This window comes from Mixophyes fleayi, chromosome 6 (genome assembly GCF_038048845.1).
Source record: "Mixophyes fleayi isolate aMixFle1 chromosome 6, aMixFle1.hap1, whole genome shotgun sequence".
Lineage (NCBI taxonomy): Eukaryota > Metazoa > Chordata > Amphibia > Anura > Limnodynastidae > Mixophyes > Mixophyes fleayi.
In genome coordinates this window covers 217,126,988-217,137,151 of record NC_134407.1, presented here as the reverse complement: position 1 = coordinate 217,137,151, position 10,164 = coordinate 217,126,988, and the positions used below count along the sequence as shown (strand labels likewise).

General features: G+C 42.9%; 2 pseudogenes; both read left to right on the top strand.

The window, feature by feature from the left end:
* The first annotated feature begins 2,101 nt into the window (after positions 1-2,101).
* Positions 2,102-2,304, top strand: LOC142095938 (U2 spliceosomal RNA; annotated as a pseudogene).
* Positions 2,305-8,299: 5,995 nt separating this feature from the next.
* Positions 8,300-8,479, top strand: LOC142095908 (U2 spliceosomal RNA; annotated as a pseudogene).
* Positions 8,480-10,164: the final 1,685 nt, after the last annotated feature.

Sequence of the window (10,164 nt, the reverse complement as noted above, 5' to 3'; positions counted from 1 at the left end):
GTGGTGGAGGTATGTAAATATATGTGGAAGGTAGGGAGAGTGAGTAAAACAATGGAAGAAGGTGTGGTAGTGATGGTGTTTAAGAAAGGGGATAGGCGTAAGGTGAGTAACTGGAGGCCCATAACGCTTTTGAATGTGGACTATAAATGCTATAACAAGGTAATTTCAAACAGAATGAAGAAGGTTGTGAACCAAGTGATTGAGGATGACCAAGTATGTGCGGTGCCTGGAAGACGGATGTCAGATAATCTATGTTTGTTGAGAGATGTGATTGGTGATTGTATGGTACGGAAGAGAAGATGTATGATGTTGATGATTGATTTTGAGAAAGCATATGATCGTGTATCCCATGTGTTTATGTTTCGTGTCCTGTTGAGAATGGGTTTTCCGAGTGTTTTGGTAGAAAGGATTAGGAGTTTGTATGTGAATGCTAGGAGTAGGATTTTAGTGAATGGGAGAGAGAGTGGAGAAATCACGGTTGAATCGGGAGTTAGGCAGGGGTGTCCACTGTCCCCGATTGTGTTTATATGTGTGATTGAGCCACTGTTATGCATGATTAGACGGGATAAAGTGGTGAGGGGATTTTTAATTCCAGGTAGTGGAGGTAGGGTGTTAAAGGTGATGGGATATATGGATGATGTGACACTTGTATGCGAGAATCAAGCGGCACTGGCTAGGGCAAAATTGTTGATTGGCGTATTTTGCAGTGCATCAGCTTTCAAAGTAAATTGGGATAAGAGTAGATTTAAGTGTTTCGGGGATAGTGGAGTAGTGGTAGATGGGGTGGAGTGTGTGAGGGGAGGGGCGAAAGTGTTAGGAATCACGTTTGAGTCAGATTTGAAAGGGGATGAAAGTTGGGCTGATTGTGGTATGAAGATTTGTAAGAAATTGGAGTTTTGGAAATTGCGTGACTTATCTATGTCTGGGAAAGTTTTGATTATCAAAAGTATTATTTTACCGTTATTGTTGTTTGTCGCATGCGTGTTCCCCTCGAATAATAGAGTGTTACGAAAGATAAATAGAATGTTGTTTTTGTTTGTATGGGGCTGTAAGATGGAAAGATTGAGAAGAGAGGATGTGATGAAAGTGCGTAAGAAAGGTGGAATTGGGTTCCCAAATATAGAAGTGTTTCTGGGAGTACATGGTGTGTCAGATTTGGTGAGGAGGATTGGGATGGATGGAAAGGGCGCATGTATGTTGAGATATTTAGCTGGATGGATGTTGTATGGTTTGGGATGGTATAAGAGAGATGCGAGGGTGCCTGTGGCCTTCAGTTGTCCCGCTTGGTATAGTGCAAATGAGAAATTTATAAGAAAGTTTGGCTTGGATGGGCTGCGTATGGAGCAATATAAGGATAAGAGGAAAATTTTGAAAATGATGAAGGATAGTATGTGTGGGATTGAGAATTTACGAGTGAATGAGGTGTCTGAGATATGGAAGAAGATAAGTATGAGAGGGTTGACAAATAGGCAGCGTGATATTGTATGGATGAGTATGCATGGGATCTTACCAGTTCGAGAGGTACAGAAAAAGAGAGATTTAGTGAGAGTTGAGACTTGCCCGAGAGATGGGTGTTGGGCGAAAGAGTCAATTTTGCATGTTTTTTGGGGATGTGAGTTTGCGAAACAAGTGTGGAAGGGGGTGAAAGGTTTATGTAAGGAGGTGGTGGGTGTTAGCCCAGTGTCATGGAAAGTGGTTCTATATGTGTTAGGTGCATGTGGGAGGTTGAATGAGAGAGGTTTATGGCTGATTATGGCATGTATGATGGAGGTGTTATGGGATGCGAGGAATTTGTGTGTGTTCAAGAGGGAAGATTTGGAAGTACGTGATTGTATGAGGATGTTTCTAGGCAAGTTATATGTAGCCTATCTATTTGATGTTAAAGCCGGTGGCGATAGGTTTGATGCAGAGGGATTTTGGAAGGTGAAGAAATTATAGAAGGTTGGTGTGTCTATGCTTTGTAATGTCTACTGTTTACTGTATATTGTTTGTTTTTTGACCGTTTGTTTTTTGACCGTTATGATGATTGTTTTTAAAGCTCGAGGCTGGCCATTATGAGCAGTTGTCCGTTTAAGTTAAATGGAAGCATGAAAACAAACTGAAAGGTTGGAAAAAAAAAAAAAAAATCAAAAAAAAATCTGTTCTTATCAGTTTAATATCTGATACGCCCCCTATCATCATCATCACCATTTATTTATATATATTAAATGGATTTTTAGAACAGGGAGATGGAAGAAGAGCTTGCTCTGTCCACTCCACGCATTGACCTGGTATTGCAGTACTTCCAGGACCGGTGCACTTCTCTTATCCAGTTATCAAAAAATAGAATCATGTGTCTTTTTTAGAAACAAAAAAGCATAAGAACAGATTTTTGTCTCCTGTGTCTTATTTCGTGTCAATTTATTGTGTCTGTTTGTTGTTGTTTTTTTTCTTATCTTTTAGCAAACAAGCATTTGCAGATAAGAAGACCCTTTTCTTTGTCCAAAAGGATTACTGAATTGATCCAATTATTTATTTAATGGAGCAACTTGTGATTTGCTAATTCAATTGGATCTCCGAATGAATGAAACTATTAATCTGACGTAGTGTGTCTCCCTCTTGTGGACCCAGTGACGGAATAAAGGCAAGTGAGGATTATGACACACCTTTTAGAACCCTGCTGTTGCAGCATGCAGCTTCCTTGTCTATTTACTTGCCGGTGGCCCGAGAAACAATTGTGATGCACCTTAAAGTGCTGTTTCTGTGACATGCTGTGAATATTCCGAAAGAAGCTGGGCAGACAGTGTGATTAATTGCCTGGGGAGACGAGGACGGAACGGCAGGCCGACTAATCAGCGGGCGTCGTTGCACTTATGGTCAAGGGGAGGAGTTAATGCAAATTCTGCAGGCATCTCGTTTGAAAAGTCCTCGGCTCATGTGCGTGCCTTTGCAGACAGAGAGGTGTAAGGAGGGTCCCAGTGAAGGTGTCAGGCTTTTCAGGCTAGTCGGGCCTAGAATGTGCAGCAAAGGAGTGTTGTGGGCCGCCGCTGAAGAGAGTATACGGTGTGTGGTGTGGCTGTCTCCTACAGTTGTCAGGCCTAGCCTGAGAAGCGGGCGCTTTCCTGTGTCCCATTTCGGGTTATCGCTTCTCGGCCTTTCGGCCAAGACCAGGTACGGGTTCATTGCCCTGCTTGGTCTGGTCGGGAGGTATTCGGGGGTCCTTCCTTGCGGGGGACCCCTAGGATAACGAGAGGGGATAGTGCGAAGAGGCGGTGGTGATTTTCTCTTCGGTTGGTTCCAGTCCTGGTTCCGGTGTCCTTTTCTCGCTGTCGTGATGGCAGGCCTGCGGAATTCTATCCGGTTTTCTTTTGAGAAAGTGAAGAATCGAGCCCAGAGCACCTTGATTTTCTTGTACTACGATATCCTGGAAAAATTATTGAACGTCAAAACAGAAGATATATACTGTATCCAAGAATTTCCAACAACTGGATTGTTTGACGTCACCTTCGTGAGACCAGAGGATTGTATGAATCATTATGAAAAGTTACGTGAGTTGGCCCAGGATCCTGCACTAAGGTTGGTGGATATCATTCCTTTGTATATGAGCACGGAAAGACCCTTGACGGTTCATATGTTTGATCCCTATGTGGATGTGGAGCTGATCAAAGTTTTTCTGCAACGTTATTGCACCTCTGTGCGTGGGGGGCTGCGGCAGAAGAACTGTGTTGGTATTTTCAATGGCAAGACGCGTTTTTGGGTCCGCTTAAAACTAGACCCAAAGGGAATAGGGGGGGTGGTGCACCCCCCATCAAATTTTTCTATTGGTGGTGCAAGAGGGTATTTGTTTTACCCTGATCAGCCAAGATTTTGCAGGCTGTGTCTTAAGTTTGGCCACATAAGGGACGAATGCCCAAATGGAAGGTGTTGCCGTAATTGCGGTGGAATTGGTCATGAGACCATGAACTGTCCGAAGGGAAGGAAATGTGACTTATGTGGGAGTGCGGGACATATGTTCCGAAATTGTCCTAAAAAAGAGGAAGCAGAAAGAAGGCAGCAGGGGGGCTATGAGAATTTTTACTCAAGAAGAGGCTCTGAAGCTGCTGCCGCGGCTGCAGCCCCTGAAGGAGAAGAGAGGATGGAGGAAAGTTCCACGGTGCAGGGTTCTTCGGACCCAGCCGTGAGCTCTGTTGTTGTGCCTGTTCCTGAGGTGCAGGACCCTGGGCCTGGGACTAGAAGTGAAGCGAGTGGTGGTGATCTTGCTCCGGCGGGCAGCGTAGACGCGCCAGTGCTCGCACGTGGTGAGGCACTGACTCAGCCGGAGACACTGAATACGGAAGTTATTGAGGAGTATCCAGAAAGCCCGGAGGAGCAGCTGACCGCTTCGGCGGTGATAGAGTATTCAGAGTCTGAGCCCGATAACCAACCTGGGAATGTGGAGGAACGAGAATTGACAGTTGTAACCAGGCGGTGTAGAAGACAGCAGCCTGGGGCAAAAAAAAAGCAAAAGATTGATAGCGCTGCAGAAAATATTGCTACGGTTAATCCCTTTTCTCCCTTGGCAGTGGAGATGGAGATTTCAAGTCCTGAGTCTCCCGCGGTGGTCTTCCCCTCTGGGGAATCTTCCAACAGTGCCTTCTTGGACCCTTCTTCTGTGCAACATTTTGAAGAGACGCTGCATTTAACTTAAAAATGTAGTATAAATATTAATTGTTTTGACTGCTATTACCATCATATTCCTAAATGTTAGGGGATTAAAAAATAAATATAGGAGGGTGGCAATTTTGGAAGATATGAGGGGAAAAGGGGGTGATATCATTCTCTTGCAAGAATGCGGATTCTCTATTGCACCCAAAAAAGAAGAATGGGTTTATGGTGACTCAATATGGTCAGGTTCAGCAGAAAATAAAAATGATGGTGTGGGGATTTTAGCACAGAGTAGTAGGGTGTTATTTGAATCTTTCATTGTTATTGAACCAGGTCGTTGTGTTATGGTAGTGGTTAACTGTGGTGGGTGGCGGATTAGACTTTTTAATATTTATGCTCCAGCAAGTAGGTGTGAGAGGAAAGTATTTTTTGAAAATATGAATGTGTTTTTGCCTGGCAGGATACCGGTTGTGATTGTTGGTGATTTTAATTGTGTGATAGATAAAAGTGGGAGGAAGGGTGGTGGTGGGGGGGGAGTGTAAAATTGATGTGACAGGAAAAATGGTTCTAAGAATGATGTTAGATTTTGGACTTAAAGATGTTGTGCGGGAATGTTCAGTGGGCGCACCTCAAGCTACATATAGAGGCAGATAGGGGGGGGGGGGGGTGGAATCACGTTTAGATAATTTTTTAGTGGACAAAGAGATCTTAGGGATAAGTTTTTCTCAAAATAGTTTTCCTTTTTCAGATCACGATTGTTTATGTTGTAAGATTGGTTGTAAGGATGGGGTTGTGTTTGGCAGGGGAATATGGAAGTTGAATATTAGCATGCTAGAAGATGAAAGGATTAAAAACCGGTTCCTTGAATGTTTTCGTATGTGGGGTATGAAGAAAAGTGAGTTTGGGAATATTTTGGAGTGGTGGATGTGGGTGAAAGGAAGAGTAAGTATGTTTTTCAAAAAAGAGGGGTATAAGTCGGCTAGAAGAAAGAGAGGAACGTATGAGTGGTTGAATAAGAGATTGTGTAGTTTATATAGATTGAGAGAGATTGGGGTAAATGTGGATGAGAGTATTGTGGTTGCCAGACAAGATTGTAAGAAGCATTTGAATGAAAGAGGGCGTCAGATTGTGTACAGGGCAAAAGTGGAGAAAATGGATAAGGATGAGGAATGTACGAGTTTTTTCTTTAAAAAAGTGTGTAGTGGGTCTAGAGATATGAGAGTTGTCTTGGATGAGAGTGGGAAAGAGGTGGGTGGTGAAAAAGTTATGGAAGTGGTGGAAGGTTTTTTTGCTAGGTTGTTTGAAAGGCGAATGTGTGACATGAGTATGGAAGATGAGGTTATAAGTTCGGTGAAGGATAAAATTGATATGGAAGAAGGGAGTATGTTATTGAATGATATCACGGAGAATGAGGTAGTGGATATTGTGAAAAAGATGGGGCGAAATAAAACCCCGGGTAAGGATGGCTTGCCGGTTGAATGGTATAGTAGGATGTGGGAGGTTATAGGTAAGGATGTGGTAGAAGTAATTTCTTTCATGTTCAAGAATGGGCAAATGTGTGATAGTATGAAAGAGGGAGTGGTTGTGTTGATTCATAAAAAGGGTGATAGGAATGTGTTGAGTAATTGGAGGCCTATAACCTTGCTGAATGTTGATTATAAAGTGTTTGCGAAAGTATTGGCCAATCGTATGAGTAGTGTGATTGGACAAGTGATCGGGGAGGAGCAAGTGTGTGCTGTGCCTGGGCGTCGTATAACTGATAATTTAATGTTGTTGCGAGATTTGATAGGTGATTGTATGGATAGGAGACAGAGAATGTATGTGATGGCTCTTGATTTTGAGAAAGCGTTTGACAGGGTGTCTCATGTGTTTATGTTTAAGATATTGGTGAGAATGGGATTTCCGGGTGAATTTGTGAGGAAAATAAAATGTATGTATAATGGAGCAGTGAGTAGAATTTTGGTGAATGGTCACTTGAGTGGGGGTGTTAAGATCGAGTCCGGAGTGCGTCAGGGTTGTCCATTGTCGTCGATTGTTTTTGTTTGTGCAATAGAGCCATTGTTGTGTATGATAAGGCGTGATAAGGTAATGAGAGGATTGTTAGTTCCAGGTAGTGGTGGTGGGTATGTGAAAGCACTGGGTTATATGGATGATATTGTAATTGTTGGGGTAAATAAGCCGTCGTTGGATAGGACCAAATTATTAATTCGGATTTTTTGTGGAGCGTCGGCTTTTAAGTTAAATTGGGATAAATCAAAAATTAAAGGTTTCGGTGATGATGGTGTAATTGATAGAGATATGGAGTGTATGAAAGGGGGTATTAAGGTATTAGGGATTGTGTATGATGAGACTTTGAAAGGGAATGATAGTTGGAATGAGGTGGGAAAGAAAGTTGAGAAAAAATTGAATTTTTGGAGATTGAGAAGTTTGACTGTGATAGGGAAAGTGTTGATTGTGAAGTCTATTGTTCTACCAATGATATTGTATGTGGCGAATGTGTTTCCTCCTGGTAAGAGAGTGTTGATGAAAATGAATAGAATGTTGTTTTTGTTTTTGTGGGGGAGTAAGATGGAGAGATTGAAGCGTGAATCAGTAATGAAAGGAAGATTGAAAGGGGGTTTGGATTTCCCAAATCTTGAGGTGTACTTGGGTCTGAATTATATTGCGCAAGTGTTGAGATTGGTGGATGGGTTAAGTAAAGCAGCATGTATGGTAAAATATATGTCTGGCTGGATGTTGTGTGGGTTGAAGTGGTGTAAGAAGAGTTTGAATGTTCCAATGGCCTTTAAGGTGAGTCCATGGTATGAAGTGATTGAGGTTTTTGTGCGGAAGTTTGGACTTTAGAGAAAGAAAGAAAGTGGTGAGAATGGTGAAAGAAAGGGAGCTTATGTGTGGGATAGAAGGTTTGAGATTGAATGAGGTGGTGAGTACATGGAAGAAGGTGGGTATGGGTGGTATGAATAATAGACAAAGAGAGGTTGTATGGATGAAATTGCATGGGGCGTTGCCAGTGAGAGAATTTCAGAAAAAAAGAGATTTGGTGAGGACGGATGAATGTCCAAGAGTGGGGTGTTTTGGAAGGGAAAGTGTGATGCATTTGTGTTGGAATTGTGGGTATGCGCAGAAAGTATGGAAGGGAATGGGGCGAATGTGTAAAGAATTGACGGGCTTGCAGCATGTGTCTTGGAAAGTAGCAATGTTTGGAATAGGTGCAGGTGGTAGGGTGAATGAGAGACTGTTATGGTTGATTATGGTTTGTGTGACTGAAGTGTTATGGGATGTAAGGAATTTGTTAGTGTTTAAAAAAGAAGAGATAGATATAAAAAATTGTATTAGGATGATTGTAGGTAAATTGTATACGTGCTATAGGTGGGACACAAGGGGTGGTGGTGGGGAGGATGCGGAGGGGGTGTGGAAGCATAAAAAGTGGAAAGAGTGGTTTGTTTAAAGTTTGTAGTGGGGTGGGGTGGAGTGTTAGGTGAAGGGTTACTATAATGTTTTTCTTGATTGTTATATTGTGATGATGTTTTTTGATGTGTAATTACTTTTCTAAATATATTTTTCAAAATAAAGTTAAAAACCATCATGATGACTTCAGTAAACTTCAGGATGAAGGCAAATATGATTGCTACCTCTACAAGAGAAGAGGAAAGCGACGAAGTTTTTAAGAACCTGAATGGTTTTTAAAAAAAAAAAAAAAAAATCTGTTCTTATCAGTTTAATATTTGATACGCCCCCTATCTGGGGGCCATATATTAAATGGATTTTTAGAACAGGGAGATGGAAGAAGAGCTTGCTCTGTCCACTCCACGCATTGACCTGGTATTGCAGTACTTCCAGGACCGGTGCACTTATCTTATACAGTTATCAAAAAATAGAATCATGTCTCTTTTCAGCAACAAAAATCCATAAGAACAGATTTTTGTCTCCTGTGTCTTATTTCGTGTCAATTTATTGTGTCTTTTTGTTGTTTTGTTTCTTATCTCTCTTAGCAAACAAGCATTTGCAGATAAGAAGACCCTTTTCTTTGTCCAAAAGGATTACTGAATTGATCCAATTATTTATTTAATGGAGCAACTTGTGATTTGCTAATTCAATTGGATCTCCGAATGAAACTATTAATCTGACGTAGTGTGTCTCCCTCTTGTGGACCCAGTGACGGAATAAAGGCAAGTGAGGATTATGACACACCTTTTAGAACCCTGCTGTTGCAGCATGCAGCTTCCTTGTCTATTTACTTGCCGGTGGCCCGAGAAACAATTGTGATGCACCTTGAAGTGCTTTTTCTGTGACATGCTGTGAATATTCCGAAAGAAGCTGGGCAGACAGTGTGATTAATTGCCTGGGGAGACGAGGACGGAACGGCAGGCCGACTAATCAGCGGGCGTCGTTGCACTTATGGTCAAGGGGAGGAGTTAATGCAAATTCTGCAGGCATCTCGTTTGAAAAGTCCTCGGCTCATGTGCGTGCCTTTGCAGACAGAGAGGTGTAAGGAGGGTCCCAGTGAAGGTGTCAGGCTTTTCAGGCTAGTCGGGCCTAGAATGTGCAGCAAAGGAGTGTTGTGGGCCGCCGCTGAAGAGAGTATACGGTGTGTGGTGTGGCTGTCTCCTACAGTTGTCAGGCCTAGCCTGAGAAGCGGGCGCTTTCCTGTGTCCCATTACGGGTTATCGCTTCTCGGCCTTTTGGCTCAGACCAAGTGGAGTTCCTGCTTCATTTGGTCTGGACTGAGGGGCATTCGGGGGTCCTTCTCGCGAAGGGCCCCTAGGATAACGAGTTGGGATCCCGGGAAGAGCAGTGTTTTTTTCCCTTTTCAGATTTGTCTTTTCAGAGTCCTATTTTGGACTGCCAGAATGTCTGGACTAAAGGACACCATCCGGCTGCAGATGAGTGGAAGAAACGGAATCAAAACCATCGTGGAAGAGGTCTTGTTGAGTCTGGCTGGAGTACGCAGGTACGAGATTTTTTGTATCCAGGAGATTCCTTCAAAAGATGCTTATGATGTCACCTTCGTGGACAAAGGGATTTGTCAAGATGCCCTGGAGAAATTACGGAAAGCAGGAGGGACAGAGGCTATGCGGGGAGTTTCCATCATACCAGAACCCGAGGGTGAGACTATGCTAACAATGCATTTATTTAATCCTTTTGTGGATATGAAGCTTATTTTTGCGTTTTTAAGAAGGTATTGTACTTCGGTGAAAGGGGGGGAGCAGCAGACAAACCTATGTGGCATTTTCAACGGAAACCTGTTATTTTGGGTTAAGTGGAGGCGTGATGCAGATGGACAAGGTATACTGAGTCATCCCCCTGCGTCTTTCTCCTTTTCTGATGTGAGAGGCTACCTGTATTACAGGGGACAGCCTTATACTTGTAGGAGATGCTCCAGGCTTGGGCACGACAGAAATACGTGCCCCTACAGAGACCCATGCAGAAATTGTAAAGAGGATGGGCACAAGGCTGCAGAGTGTCCAAAGCCCAAGGAATGCGAATTATGTGGCAAAGTGGGCCATTTGGCAAAATTGTGTAATATGGTATATGCCCATG